Source organism: Chiloscyllium plagiosum, unplaced genomic scaffold (assembly GCF_037043375.1).
Source record: "Chiloscyllium plagiosum isolate Xiang-an unplaced genomic scaffold, Cpla_swu_hap1 HiC_scaffold_2, whole genome shotgun sequence".
NCBI lineage: Eukaryota > Metazoa > Chordata > Chondrichthyes > Orectolobiformes > Hemiscylliidae > Chiloscyllium > Chiloscyllium plagiosum.
The window spans coordinates 86,070,915-86,085,094 of NW_028270140.1; the positions used below are offsets into that span (position 1 = coordinate 86,070,915).

At 38.8% G+C, this 14,180-nt stretch overlaps 1 protein-coding gene across 3 annotated transcripts in view; it reads right to left on the bottom strand.

Annotated features, from left to right (window-relative positions):
- LOC122560635 (tumor necrosis factor alpha-induced protein 8) overlaps nt 1-14,180 on the bottom strand; it is a 147,157-nt gene that overhangs the window by 13,234 nt on the left and 119,743 nt on the right. The window lies entirely within an intron of this gene.

Here is a 14,180-nt window from a genome sequence, read left to right on the forward strand (position 1 = left end):
TGAGGTAGAGAGTGCGAGTGAAGTGCTCATGTAAAAGTTTAACACTCTCTGGGTTAATGAAACTGTTCGAAAGGTGGTCAGAATTTGGGCAGAACTTAAACTTCCCAGCTGGCCTGCTCACTTTCTCTGAATCAAGGTTAGGGATGCAGTGGGATCAGGAAATAGTCACTTTTGAGCCACAACATTTACTTCTGAGAGAGACCGGGCAATTTCTTTGTGATTGCTTCTGATACCTTTCACAGAAATCTGCACTAGCTTGGTTTCTTGTTGGTGTCAAGTTGTATGGGGGAGTGGTCTAGTGGAAAATGACACTGGGTTCTGACAGTCCAGGCATCATTTGCAAACCAGAGCATGTGTCAACCACAGCCGGTTTCTCAACTCCTTGGTTCTTTCAGTTCCACTTTTCTGGTTTTCTCTCCTTGGTTCTTTATTATCTCCCTTCCTTCCTCTTTTTTCCCTCTGCTGTCCCTTTCTGATACAAATTTTGTCTTTCTTTTGCTGCAATGATTGGCCATTTCCAAAAACAAGTTTATCCAATTATCTATTTGCCTCATCTTTCTCCCCTCACACTATAATTCATTTTCTTTACCTTTTTCATTTTTCTCCTTGCTTTTCTTCAAGTGTCTATTAATAATTTTCTTTCATCTTTCTCCTCTTCCTGGAGTGATTTTGCTGACTTATCAGAGGTCACGAGGTTAGTGTGGGCCAATGAAAGACAGAGAGAGAGAAAAAAACTGAAGTCATGCGAAGAGAGGAACTCGATGGGTAACTGGACCTTTGAGTCTCAGGGTCAGATTTTCGTGGAGTTGGAAAGAATTTGTGCAAAATAAAATAGCAACACCTATAAATCTTAAGAAAGATGTGCAGAACTTTGATCCAGAAGTCCTGTCCTCATTTTTTGAATAAACCAGTAGGCAGAAAAGAGTAGTGCAAGATTCATACTTAAGACAGAAACCAAATTCAACAGAGCCATTTGAACTCACTGCTGAGTTCAAACAGACTCCATTTCCACTCTAAGAGTATAACCAAGTGTAACAGCCACAAAATCATGGGGTAAATGTATGTGCACTCAACGAGTTTGTCTGTCATGACCCACAGCTTTTTTTTTAAAAAAAGCTGCACTTTATTTCTTTTATTAACTATCCCCTCTTTAAACTGTTGGAAAAAAGTAGCTGCAGCTGTTGGAGAATGTTTAAAAAAAACTTTTATTTCTTTGCTTGATGGGTCAGTTAAGGCAGTTGGTGCAGTATTTGTTGAAAATCACAACACCAGGTTATAGTCCAACAGGTTTAATTGGAAGCACTAGCTTTCGGAGCGACGCTCCTTCATCAGGTGGTTGTGGAGGATACAATTGTAAGGCACAGAATTTATAGCAAAAGTTTACAGTGTGATGTAACTGAAATTATACATTGAAAAATACCTTGATTGTCTGTTAATTCTCTCATCGGTTAGAGTGACCATGTTAGTTTCACTTCTTTCATATGTAAATCACAAAATATTTTTAAAAAAAGTTACATTCTCAGCAGCACACAGGGGGGTAACACCTTCAACACATTATCTGGGCTGACACCAATTGTTAAAGTTCACCTGCGAATGTAACTTTTTAAAAAAACGTTTTGTGATTTACATATGAAAGAAGTGAAACTAACATGGTCACTCTAACAGATGAGAGACTTAACAAACAATCAAGGTAGTTTTCAATGTATAATTTCAGTTACATCACACTGTAAACTTTTGCTATAAATTCTGTGTTTTACAATTGAGCCCTCCACAACCACCTGATGAAGGAGCAGTGCTCCAACAGCTAGAGCTTCCAATTAAACCTGTTGGACTATAATCTGGTGTTGTGTGATTTTTAACTTCGTACACCCCAGTCCAACACCGGCATCTCCAAATCAGTACTTGTTGACATTTCTCAAAAGACAATTATATCATTACAGGAGCTTGATTGACTTTTAAAAAGCTACAGTTATATCAGTGAGGGAGAACTTAGTTTGCAGATTAACATAGAACATAGAACAGTACAGCACAGAACAGGCCCTTCAGCCCATGATGTTGTGCCGACCATTCATCCTCATGTATGCACCCTAAAATTTCTGTGACCATATGCATGTCCAGCAGTCTATTAAATGTCCCCAATGACCTTGCTTCCACAACTGCTGCTGGCAACGCATTCCATGTTCTCACAACTCTCTGTGTAAAGAACCCGCCTCTGACATCCCCTCTATAATTTCCTCCAACCAGCTTAAAACTATGACCCCTCGTGTTAGCCATTTCTGCCCTGGGAAATAGTCTCTGGCTATCGACTCTATCTATGCCTCTCATTGTCTTGCTTAACGGGGCAACTTTTTCATGCAGAGAGTGGTATGTGTATGGAATGAGCTGCCAGAGGAAGTGGTGGAGGCTGGTACAATTGCAACATTTAAAAGGCATTTGGATGGGTATATGAATAGGACAGGTTTGGAGGGATATGGGCAGGTGGGACTGGATTGGGTTGGGATATCTGGTTGGCATGGACGGATTGGACTGAAGGGTCTGTTTCCTTCTGTACATGTCTATGACTCTATGACTGCTTGAAGGGTAATAAAAGATTTGCTATTGCTGATCTGGAATAAGTACAGATGTTCGTTTGTTTTAATAACAGATTAAACACTTGATTTTTTTAAAAGATTTGAATGGGTTTCATGAATGGGAGTTTTTTCACTAGTGTGCAGAGTAATGGTGGCTTTAAATTTTTAGAAGTTTATTTAATTTCAATCTCTACATGGTTTTTGAGATCTGCCCATATGCCAAAGAGAGTTGGCATTAAATTGGCCTGGAGGATATAAGAAGCTTGTTTGCGTAAAAATATACTAGCCTCAGGAAAAGTGCTAACGAGAGAACCAAACCTAACCATTCTGTCTCAGCATTTGTCTACATCCGTGATGGTCAAGGATCTGCTCTGTGGTCTATGAACCTGAATCAGCTTTACAATGCCTCCCCAACAGTTTGCATACAGGGGTGCTTTAAAGTGAGACCAATCTTCAAGATTATGATGCAGGTTACCTGCCTCAGTCGAGAAACTCCAGCCTTTTGCCTCCGAACACAACCTGTCTTCATTTGGTAAACATCCTGGGGAACTTGACAGATAGTGAGAGCAGCTGGATAAGCGCATACAGTCCAACACCATGATTGGGGAGGGGTATTATGGCCACAAATGAGCAGAGTAACAGGCTACCAGGCACTCAATAAATTTGAGACATAAGCCAAGAAAACTGCAATCATTGTGTCAAACAGTAAATGGACTGAAAATCCAGAACGGAAGGGTGCTCAGAATGTGAAAGACCTGGATGGCCGCAGGATTAATGAAGAAATGGAAAAAGAAATTGGGAAACCATGTAAATCATCAACATACGAATGTTGAGGTTCTCAATAAGTACCTGTGGGAAGCCTACTGCTGTTTGTTACAAAAGTAAACAGCACTGCAGACGAGTGAATGGTGCAAAAGTTCAATAAAACCACCGTGGCACCTACTTACTTGCTTGTATAAAGTTAATCTAGACTCCAAATTCCTGCCACCTTTCACTGCCAGATTAATCTAATTAATTTGTCTGTACCTCCAACTTTGCAAAACGGAAGCTAAAGTCTCAGTGAAACCCTCATAGTGAAGTGTTTGTTTCCCCATTTCTGTTTTTTTTTAAACTTCAGTTTTCAACTTGATTTATATTTCAACTCAAAGCTAAGTCTAATTGTGTTTATCTGCTGTTTTAAATCAAACTTATAAAAATAGTTTATAGTGTCAGAAATATGTTACACACTTTCATGAACAAAGGGTAACCACTCAGCCATTTTAACTGAAAATGCATTATGTTTATTCCTTGAGCTGTAATTATATTTTTCTTTGTCTATGTTAAATTCTGTAATGGAATCACAGACCAAACTATAATTGCATTTTGTGCACAACCCCTGTGGTATCCTCCAAAAGGATCCCAGGTCTTCACTGAAATTTCTCAATTATAAATTGAAGTTATTTTAAAATTATATCTCATTGCAGAGAACTGTCTCATTTTAGCACGCTCTGCATGATTACTTAATTTTAAAAAAAGGAATATGCATCTTGTCAGCATTAGCTACTCTTTAACACACCTCTGCGCACAGTGGTTGCGGTAATGAGGTGATTGTTTGAATGTCAAATCACAGTGCAGTTTGAGAATTTAATTTCAGTCAAAACAAATATGTAAATATCAAACTGGTGTCAGTAAAACAAAAGTGGACATGAATGTACTGGATTGTTTTAAAAACCCTATTCATTCTCAGAATGATACTTCAGTCTGCTCAATATGTGACTCTCATCTCCCACCAATAAGATTGACTTTTAATTGTAATCGGAAATGCTCCAACAGGACAAGCAGTGGTGTTAATATCTATATCGAAGAACAAGAACAAAGCAAAGGAAGCACTGAGCTACAATCTAGGAATTGAGCTACAATCGCAAGTGATAAAGTTACACCTTGTAAAGCAAATCTCACTAACATCAGGAAGTGATATTAGAGATGAGAGAACTTGCTATGGTCATAATAATAGAATCATATCCATCAAACAAATCTCAAATCTTCCCCAGACTCATCAAACTGGATGTTAGTATATAGAGTAGGTTGATACTATTAACAAGGACTCATGAATTCATGAAGTTGTAGTTTCGATTTAGGATAAGTTTCATTTTCAGATCCTGATTCCATATCATGTATCTCCCAAGGCCAGATGTGATTTTTAAGTAACCAGTCAATCACTGGGCAGATGTATATTAGCCTAGCAATTGAGGAAAGTGAGTGGTATCTCAAGATTGGCGGGCAAACAGGGTTCCTCATGCCTTGAGCAAGGATATAGTAAGAGAGAGCTCACCTTGAGATGGATATGCCTCTGGAGACTTCATTATTGCAGTTCAAGTTTCTACTGTCCATAACTGCCAATGGATGGCCTTTGGCTGCAGATATAGTCAACTAACATTTGTGACCAGGGAATGATGAGGTGGATAAACAAGTTGTTTGAACCTCTGGTCCCCAGTCTGCCATTGGAAAGCTGCCAACAGGCATTGACTGGATTCCTCTGATAGAAGATACAAACTGCCTGACAAAGAATTTCAGTCAGCGTTTCCCCAATGTCCTCAACAGACACATAACTGGATACCTGGTGTTCACAAGATCAATTTTCCCACCCTCCCATCTATGAACTCAACTCTGATGCACCATTTAAAAATCTGCCATGAACTTTCTTCGCCTCAAATCAAACATGGGCAGAGAAACCTGCTGCTGCTAATCATATACCACCCATAGATATCGCTATTGCAAATAGGACAAGGTGACCATTTGGCTCCTCAGGACTGCTCCACCTTTCGATAAGATCATGGCTAATCTGTTTGTATTTTGAATTCCACATTTCACCTATCGCCAGTAACTCTTGGTTCCATTGACTAAGAAGAATTTATTCACCTCTGACTTAAAAATATACAGTGACGGATGTGTGCCCTTATTCCAGAAGGACTGCAAAGAAAATCCTGGGAACTGTAGATCAGTAAGCTGAACATCTGTAGTCGGTGCGTTATTTGAGAATATTCTGAGAGATAAGATATACATGCATTTTGAAAGACAGGGTTTGATTAGGAATAGTCAGTATGCCTCTGTGCTTGGTAGATCATGCCTCACAAATTTGTTAGAGGTCTTTGATGACGTGACCAGGAAGGTTGATGAAGGCAGGGCAGAAGATGTAGTCTGTATGGATTTCAGTAAGGCCTTTGAGAAGGTTCCACGTGGTAGGATGCTCTGAAGGTTAGTTCGCATGGAATCCAGGGGGCATTGGCAAATTGGATACACAATTAGCTTGATAGTAGGAAGCAAAGGGTAACAATGGAAGGATGCTTATTGGATTAGAGGCCTGTGACTAATGGAGTACCTCAGGGGTTGGTGTGGCCCCACTGGTGTTTGTTATCTATATGAATAATTTGGAATGAGAATGTCCAAAACATGGTTAGTCAGCTTGCAGATGAGGTATCATGGACAGTGAGGAAGGTTATCAGAAATTGCAGCAAGACCTTGATCAGTTGGGGAAGTAGGCTGAGAAATGGTAATGGAGTTTAGTATAGATAAGTGTGAGGTTTTGCATTTTGGAAAGTTCAAACTTCAAATCTGCATGTTATAGAACTAAGGAAGATGGTTGTAGTTATTGGACAGTCAGAGTCACAAGACATCACTACAGGAGATTCTCGGGGTAAATACTTTTAATCAAACTGTCCAGGGTTGTACTGACATGTCACTAGAGCAAGTGGGACTTGAACCCAGGCCTCCTAGTCCAGATATATGAGGACATTACCACTGCACCACAGGAGCCCTAGTTCTTCAGAGCAGTGCTTTCAGTCTGACCATCTTCAGCTGCCTTATCAACAACCTTCTCTCCATTATAAGGTCAAAGTGGGGAATGTTTGCTGGTAACTGTACAATGTTCAGGATCATTCACCAGTCGTCAGATACTGAAACAGTCTGTGTTCACAAAAGCATCTGGACAACATCTAGGCTAGGTTGGCAAGTACTACTATAGGCAAAAGTCTGGTAATGGCCATCTCCAGCATGAGAGAATCTAATTCTTACACTATGATATACAATTGAATTACCATGCCAGAATCATGACTACCACCATCAACCCAACCCTACCCCAAAATTGTCAACATGCTGTGAGTTACCATTGTGCAGGATCCAAACTTGACATATAGATATACAGGCTGCAAGAGCAAGCCAGAGGCTATGGATTGGGGTTGAAAAATGTGATGCTAGAAAAACATAGCAGGCCAGGCAGCATCCGAGGAGCAGGAGAATCGACATTTCGGGCATAAGCCCTTCTTCAGGAAGGGTATTGAATAACTCATCTCTTGTCTCCCAAACTCTGATCATTATCTACCTGGTTTGATTCAGGAATATGATGAAATACTCACCTCCTTCCTGGCAGAATGTAGCTCCAACAAGAAGCTTGACATCCTCCAGGACAAAGCAGCCCACTGACAAGCAAGCCAATCATTACATCCAACTTTCAAACCTCTTTAATCAAACCACTGAGGCAACTATGTGTAGCATCTACAAGATACACTATTGCAACATGCCATTCAATAATGCCTTCCAAACGCTCAGTCTCTAAAATTTGAAGAACTTGCACAGAAAACGCATGGAATATTAACTCATACTTACCATGTGACTATTAATATTGTCGCGAGTTATTGGTTCTAGAAGCTTTTCCACAATTCTGTTAAACTCACTTGCATGTAGTTACTGGGCTTATCTTTGCACCGTTTTGTTGAATAAAGGTGTAATATCACAACACTTCAGTCCTCTGGCATTACCTCTGAAACTAAGGAAAATTTGGCATAGTGTGCTGCCACAATTCTTACCCTCATTTCTTCATTATCCTTGGATGCATCTCATCTGGTAATCATGTCTAATCAACTTTAATACAGGTATTCTATACCAGCTCCTCATCAGTTTTAAACCCTCCATATGTCTGAGCAATCTCCTCTATTATCTCAACCTGTACGGCATATTCTTTCCCAATAAAGACCAATAGAAAGTAAACATACAACGCCTCAGCCATACATCCTGCTCATTCACAAATCCCCAAGTCAGCTTCATTCCTTATTTACTTTTTTTTATTATATAGTGACTGAAGATTTTCAGATTTCCTTTTTATGTAAGCTGCCAGTCTCTTGTCAGTTTCTTTCTTTGCTTCTCTTTTCTTGTTTTCCAATTGTCCTCTGAACCTTCTATATGCAGCCTGGTTCTCCATTATACTCGTGACATGACAGTTTTCATAGCACATTTCTTCTTCTTTACATTAATCTTTATTTCTTTTGTCACCCGGGGGTTGCAAATTTTCTTGTCCTAGGAATGTTAATGCTTCTTGACTCATTTTTATCCCTCACTATCCCATGTTTTTGTCCCTGCTGCATCAAGCTTATCTACCCCATCCCTTCCCTTTCCCTCCATTTCCCCTGTCATGCTGCACACAGCACTTGATAGATAGGAAAAGACAGAGGAGTGAAGGAATGCAGGGGTGAGTGGTATATTTTGGGGAACAGCTGACTTATTTATATTCACAATTAGGAAACATCTGAGAATATAATAGCATTTGCAAACTTAACATCTTGACTTAAGTTTGTAATTATGATCCTCAAATTAAAATTTGAGCATGCTGAGGGTAAGCAATGAAAGTTTTCAAACTAAGTATAGGAATGGTGGGATTGCTACTGTAGATTCCTCTGGAGCCCATTCAGGGGCACCTCAAGTTCTAAATTTCAGGATAATTCAACTCACAGGATGTTGTGGTGCACATTGTAACCAATTGGTCAGTATTGAACACTATTCTGAGGAAGGGAAACCTGAGCCCAGCTATCTAGGTGTTAATTTCCCTACTTTCATGTGTAATAGTCTAAAGCTTGCTTCAAGCAGACATTTAGGATCGGTCTTATTTGTCCTGATCCGTTGCTATTCTTGCCTGCCATTTGGGAGCCTTACAAAAATAATGTGCCACATGGTCAAACTTAAGCCCTAATGAGCTTGATGATCCAAGGTCAAGAATTTAGATTTCCTTACAAATAATCATCATTGCATGATTAACATTTCCCACTTCAACTTACAGCCAAATGAGAAAATTAGGTAGCATCAAATTACCAGCAAATGCAGAAGTGAGATGCAGTCTAGTCATTTGTGAACTATTGTTGAATCTCAAACATTTTAAAATGAAGTGCAATTAAGTTCTCCATAACTGTCCATTCTGTGCAAACTAGTTCATCTAGCTACCATCTTCAGACCATACAAACAAAATGTATTTATTTTAGGTACAAATTTACAACTAGTAAGCAGGATTTAAAAAAATATCCTGATTCCTGAATCACAGCTTTTACAACACACTTAAAACAAAAACTTTCAGATAAATGCATTCTTTAAAAAAAAACCCACTAAATAACATGTTAGGACCAGCCATAATATCATTTGTATGGACCCAGTCCACACTGACTAGTGTATCAATCTTTCTTTGGCAGAGGAATATCAATCAAGGATTTTATGAGAGGTGAACGAGTCAACTGAAATTATTTAAAAGTCTTTCAAAAATAATGTTTAACTATACCAAAGTTAATCTTTTATAAATGATCCCAATAAATCGTAGTTTTCCAAAGCAATTAAAAATATGGTGCAAAATTGATAGTATTTGAGTATTTGAGAAAATAGGTACATTTTGTCAAAGCTTTTTTGTCTTACAGTCATCCAGAATCTAATTAAAGTTCACTTGGTACTCTCCTTCATTTACTTGAGATATTATTTTCCTTTTACATTGACATACAAGATGAAAAGCTTCAACAAAATGTGTCCTTTTTCTACAATACTCAAGTTCTGTTCTACCAAATGACTATTATAACTACTGGCAAAAAAGAACACTTGTTTCATAGTTCTGTTTTGTTACGACTGACATTTTTTTTTAAAAAAAACCTATGCAGTAAAGGAAATTATCATGAAGCATCCATGCCCAGGCAACAGATGTTATTTGTCACAAAAGCTTTTTCCTTCCAGTTTCACTGAAAGCAGAAATGTGATTTGCCATAAATCTTATGACTTGTTGCTTTGTGGGTCCATTAAAAATATCGACAGAAACACATTTACTAGCTTAAGGACAAGTCTGAGGGTTGGTATCAAGTAAAATTCCTATCCCCAAAATCTGTCTTTACTATATTCCTTGGCTCTATATATGTATAATCACACTCAGTTTTTCACTGTTGGTTAAAATTAGGAGCATTGTGTTATCATTTCATTTCTGAAGCTCATTATTAACATTGCTTTTGTGTTTTGTGTACAAAAGTACATGTTCTTCTGGCCAATTTAATGCTAATTTAGCTTCACGTGATTGCAGACATTCTGTATTGTTTTTAACAGAATGGGTTACAGATACTTTCATGGCTTCAACCAGGAATTTATCAAGCATCTGATGAACCAGGCCTTACAAGGATTTGAGCTCATTCTTTAGAGTACCAAGTCTAACTACGGAGCAGTATATTGGGTTTAAGTGTTCTTTCTCCCACTAACTGATAGGAAGAAATTATTCTGGAAGTCTCAACAGAGAGAGTTTAGAGTAAGAAGGAGTCTATGAATTGTTATTTTATGCTGTAGTGAAAGAACGTGCCTTGACTGCCAACAATATAGTTTTATTAAAATCATTGGTACAATAGAGCCTAGATAACCTCACCCTATGGGCAGTATGCATCCTATGTTTGAGTTATGATGGCATTTGCAACCATAGCGCATCCAAGACCTTCCTATTATTCCACAAGTGCATAGGTAAATACAATTCCACATAAACAATGGATGGCGCTGTAAAGAATCTCAGAGCTTTACGTTTTAACACAAAGGCTAATGTATTTATTTTAAGGGACAAAAGGAAGACCAGAAGGAAGGAAATAAGGAAATGAGAAATTAATGCTGCCAGTACAACTGTTGATGCCAGATTGAGTTAAGAAGCCTCATGACCCAGCAGATCTTTAAAAAGCTCACCCTGTCATAATTTATTCCAAGCAAGAGGTGGAATGGAGTGCAGCTTGCTACCTCAACAGGAAGGTCAAATTGGAAATGGAGGTGGCTGGATGACAAGGACGCAAGACTAAAATACCCTTTTATTAGACATTCTCCACATTTTAATAATGCATGTCAGAATTCAAACTCTCACCAACCATCATTGCCCCTCAATGCCTTCTCATATTCCCCATTCCTGTGCCACCACCACCCTCATAATCTCTATGCCCTCTTCTGCTTCCACCATATTTCCCATGACAACTCCATGATCCCACACTCATTCTTCATGCCATCTGCATGATGCCCATTGCATAATATATTCTTGAAATGCACTCCCCTACCCACAATGGGCAGAACTCAGGAACCACTTGAGAATGAAAATATTTTAGAAACCAAAGAACACTCTGCCACACATAATACTGAAAAAGTCTGTCATTCATGAAATACATTCAAAACTTGTAAATTTTCTCAAGAGAACAACTTATTGTAAAACAAACCAGAATCTATATTACTAGTCACAAAGACAGCTGATGCTTTAATAACCTCTTAAAACTGTCAATTAGTATGAAGTTCTGAAGGCCTTCAAGCTCATCTAAAATAATAATAATAATAATGAACAATGAAGTTCATTCAAATTTTAAAAGTCAGGTAGCCATTTTTTCCTATGTTACATCAGATCCTCAGTCAATCAAAGCTGTTAAGGAGCAGCATTGTTTTCCTCCAAATGATGGATGGAGTCTTTAATTATTTTTTAAAAGGGCTCTAGGTACTTAGCTAACTTTAAATTATTACACTAGAGATCCCAATCAGTGCAGTTAAAACACATCTAAATTACAACATAGCCTCTATCTACTGAAACTGAAAGAATAAATGTTTATTTTTTTTCAAAACAAGTTCATGAAACAGGAGGAGCTTGACTTCAATAAAACAGTGTGATGCAGTAGGAGCTAAATTGCTCAGGCCAACAACGGAGACAACTAGGGCAGAAATTTAGTGAATGGGAAGATCTTCCACATGCTTATTCCCTTCTCCCCTCAAAAAATGTCAGAAACATTATTCAGGGTGGAAATACCAGAATTATATCTTCTCACCATTTTTACAGGGCTGTTAAACAGTCATGATTCTGCAAATGTGCATGCCTTGATCCCTCTACTGGACTACAAGTTAGACGTTACTGATTAAAAGGATGTTCCTCCCTCAAGTGACTCACTGCCATTGACAGACACTAAACAAAGCTGCAATAGAACATTATTTCAGTGAGCCACCACACACTGCAGCACAGAGGAACCACGAAGAGCAGAAGAAAATCAACTATATAGTAAATTCAAAAAGAACAGGTACCCAATGAACACAGTCTGCCGATTTCTCAGCAACAAACCTAAACAAGCAGACAAAACTCATCCAGAAATCCTAGCCACTCTCCCCTACAAAGACATCTCTGAAATGACTGCCAGACTACTCAATCCTTTTGGCATCATGGTAGCCCACAACCCTACTAACACACCTAAAACAGCAGGTAATGAATTTGAAAGACCCTATACAGACAATAAACAAAACTAATGTCATTTACAAAATACCTTGCAAAAACTATAACAAACACTACATTGGACAAACAGGCAGAAAACGAGCCACCAGGAAACATCATCATCAACTAGCCACAAAAAGTCATGATCCATTCTCACTAGTATCTTCACACACAGACGAGGAAGGGCAACACTTCGACCACATGTACGTGAATTCCTAGAAGCATAGCATTGCAACTGGAACTCTATCAACAAACACATCAACTTGGATGCCATTTCTCACGCTCTGAGAAAAAGAACAGGATATGACATCACCACAGGAAATGACATCATCAACCCAAGGAAACCTAAACACATAAATAGAAAGCGAGTCACTAACAACAATGCTTCATCGGAGGCTCACAGATGATATTACCTAGTATGGTGACAAAACATCTGAAGCAAACTTACATCCACTACACTAATTCAAAATTCACATCATTCTGACCCATTATCAGCTTTATATAAAAACGTGAAAGGTAAACAGTGGTCAGTATACCAATATGCACCTGGAGAGAAAGGTGACACTGAAGCTGCTAAATTAAAAATGGAGAATAATATAAACATTTAGCTTAGACGGCATCAGAACAAAAAGATCTAAAATTAACATTTCAAGTTGTTGCTCTTTCATTAGGATCAGGGATTATTAGATACATACAACTTCTAAAAGAGGAACAGAGCCATGGGGAACAAGGTACCAAAATCTGTAATTAGAGTGCAGTAGATGTGTAAATAATGAAATTCAAGTAACTTTAACAGCACTAAAAATATGCATTGACAAAGCAGCTTTGTCATTTACAATTGGTTGAAGGTTAATGAAGACATTTGGCATTAACAATGTCACAGTAGGTCAGAGATTCAGAGATATACAGCATAGAAACAGACTCTTTGGTCTAACTCATCCATGCTGACCAGATACTGGAGACATTTTATGCTTCCCTGTCAGCATGTTTGCAGCTAGAATCTGATATAATTCGCCAGTTGACTTTCTCACAACGTTACCAGCCTCCCATCCACCCCTCCCCCACCTCCACCTGTCCACGATTTTATGGAAAATAAGTGAGACCCATGCAGGATGTAAGTAGTTGTTTGATCGTGCAGATATTGACACTATTGCTGGAAAGCAAAACATGCAAGATAAAAGGATGGTTTTCCCCTTCAACTGGTATTCTTGCAAATTGCCTTGATGAGTGCAAGATTAAAGCTTCAACAAAATGTCACCTTTTTCAGCGATACCCCGGGGGGGCAATTATTGTTCACTTAATGACCATTTCTTGCCTGGCTACAATTCTCTGGCAGCAGAGGGAGTTCAAGGAGAGTGGGTTGCAGGGATAGTGAAGAGGGATGTCTGGCTGATTATATTGCCCAGGATGGAAAATAGGGTCGCCTGTATAACTGTCACCCTTTACAGATCAGATGCTTCCACTCCCTCCCCAGTGACACATGCCCAATTGGCTTTTTCATCACAAGGCACATCCACCCTATCTTTCACACACATCCACACTACTTCCACTCTCGTCTCTGCTGTTAGACCCTGCTCTGTGGGTTCTGGGTATAGACGAAAGTGAGGGTGGACATCATGCCTCGAGCCAATTGACTGCAAAGCAGTTGGTATTGATGGAGAAAGCCAGCCATCCAGTAACCCCTTCACAAATGGTGTTACTTCTCAAGTAATATATTTCAGCCTTGCACATGAAGAAGTTAGTGTTTTTGCTAAACGTTTAAAACTGTAGAACTTGAACTTGTAAAACATTAGCCAAAGAAATCACAGCACATACAGAAAACAACTTTCAAATAACAGTCGAACTTTTAATGGTCAAGTGCAGCACAAATTCCAAAGTTTATCTTTACACAGTTGCCTTGTGTAACCTAGACTGCTCTTAACAATGTTCCTCAGCAGTGACAGCAGGGAGCTGGAGAGTAAAATGAGCTCCACACTTACACAGCCTTCAATTCTTGTTTTACTTATTTCGTTTAAAAAGGCTGACAGGACAATCAGTTCTTTATAGCATTTGGAATTTGAAAGCTGATTAATTGAACT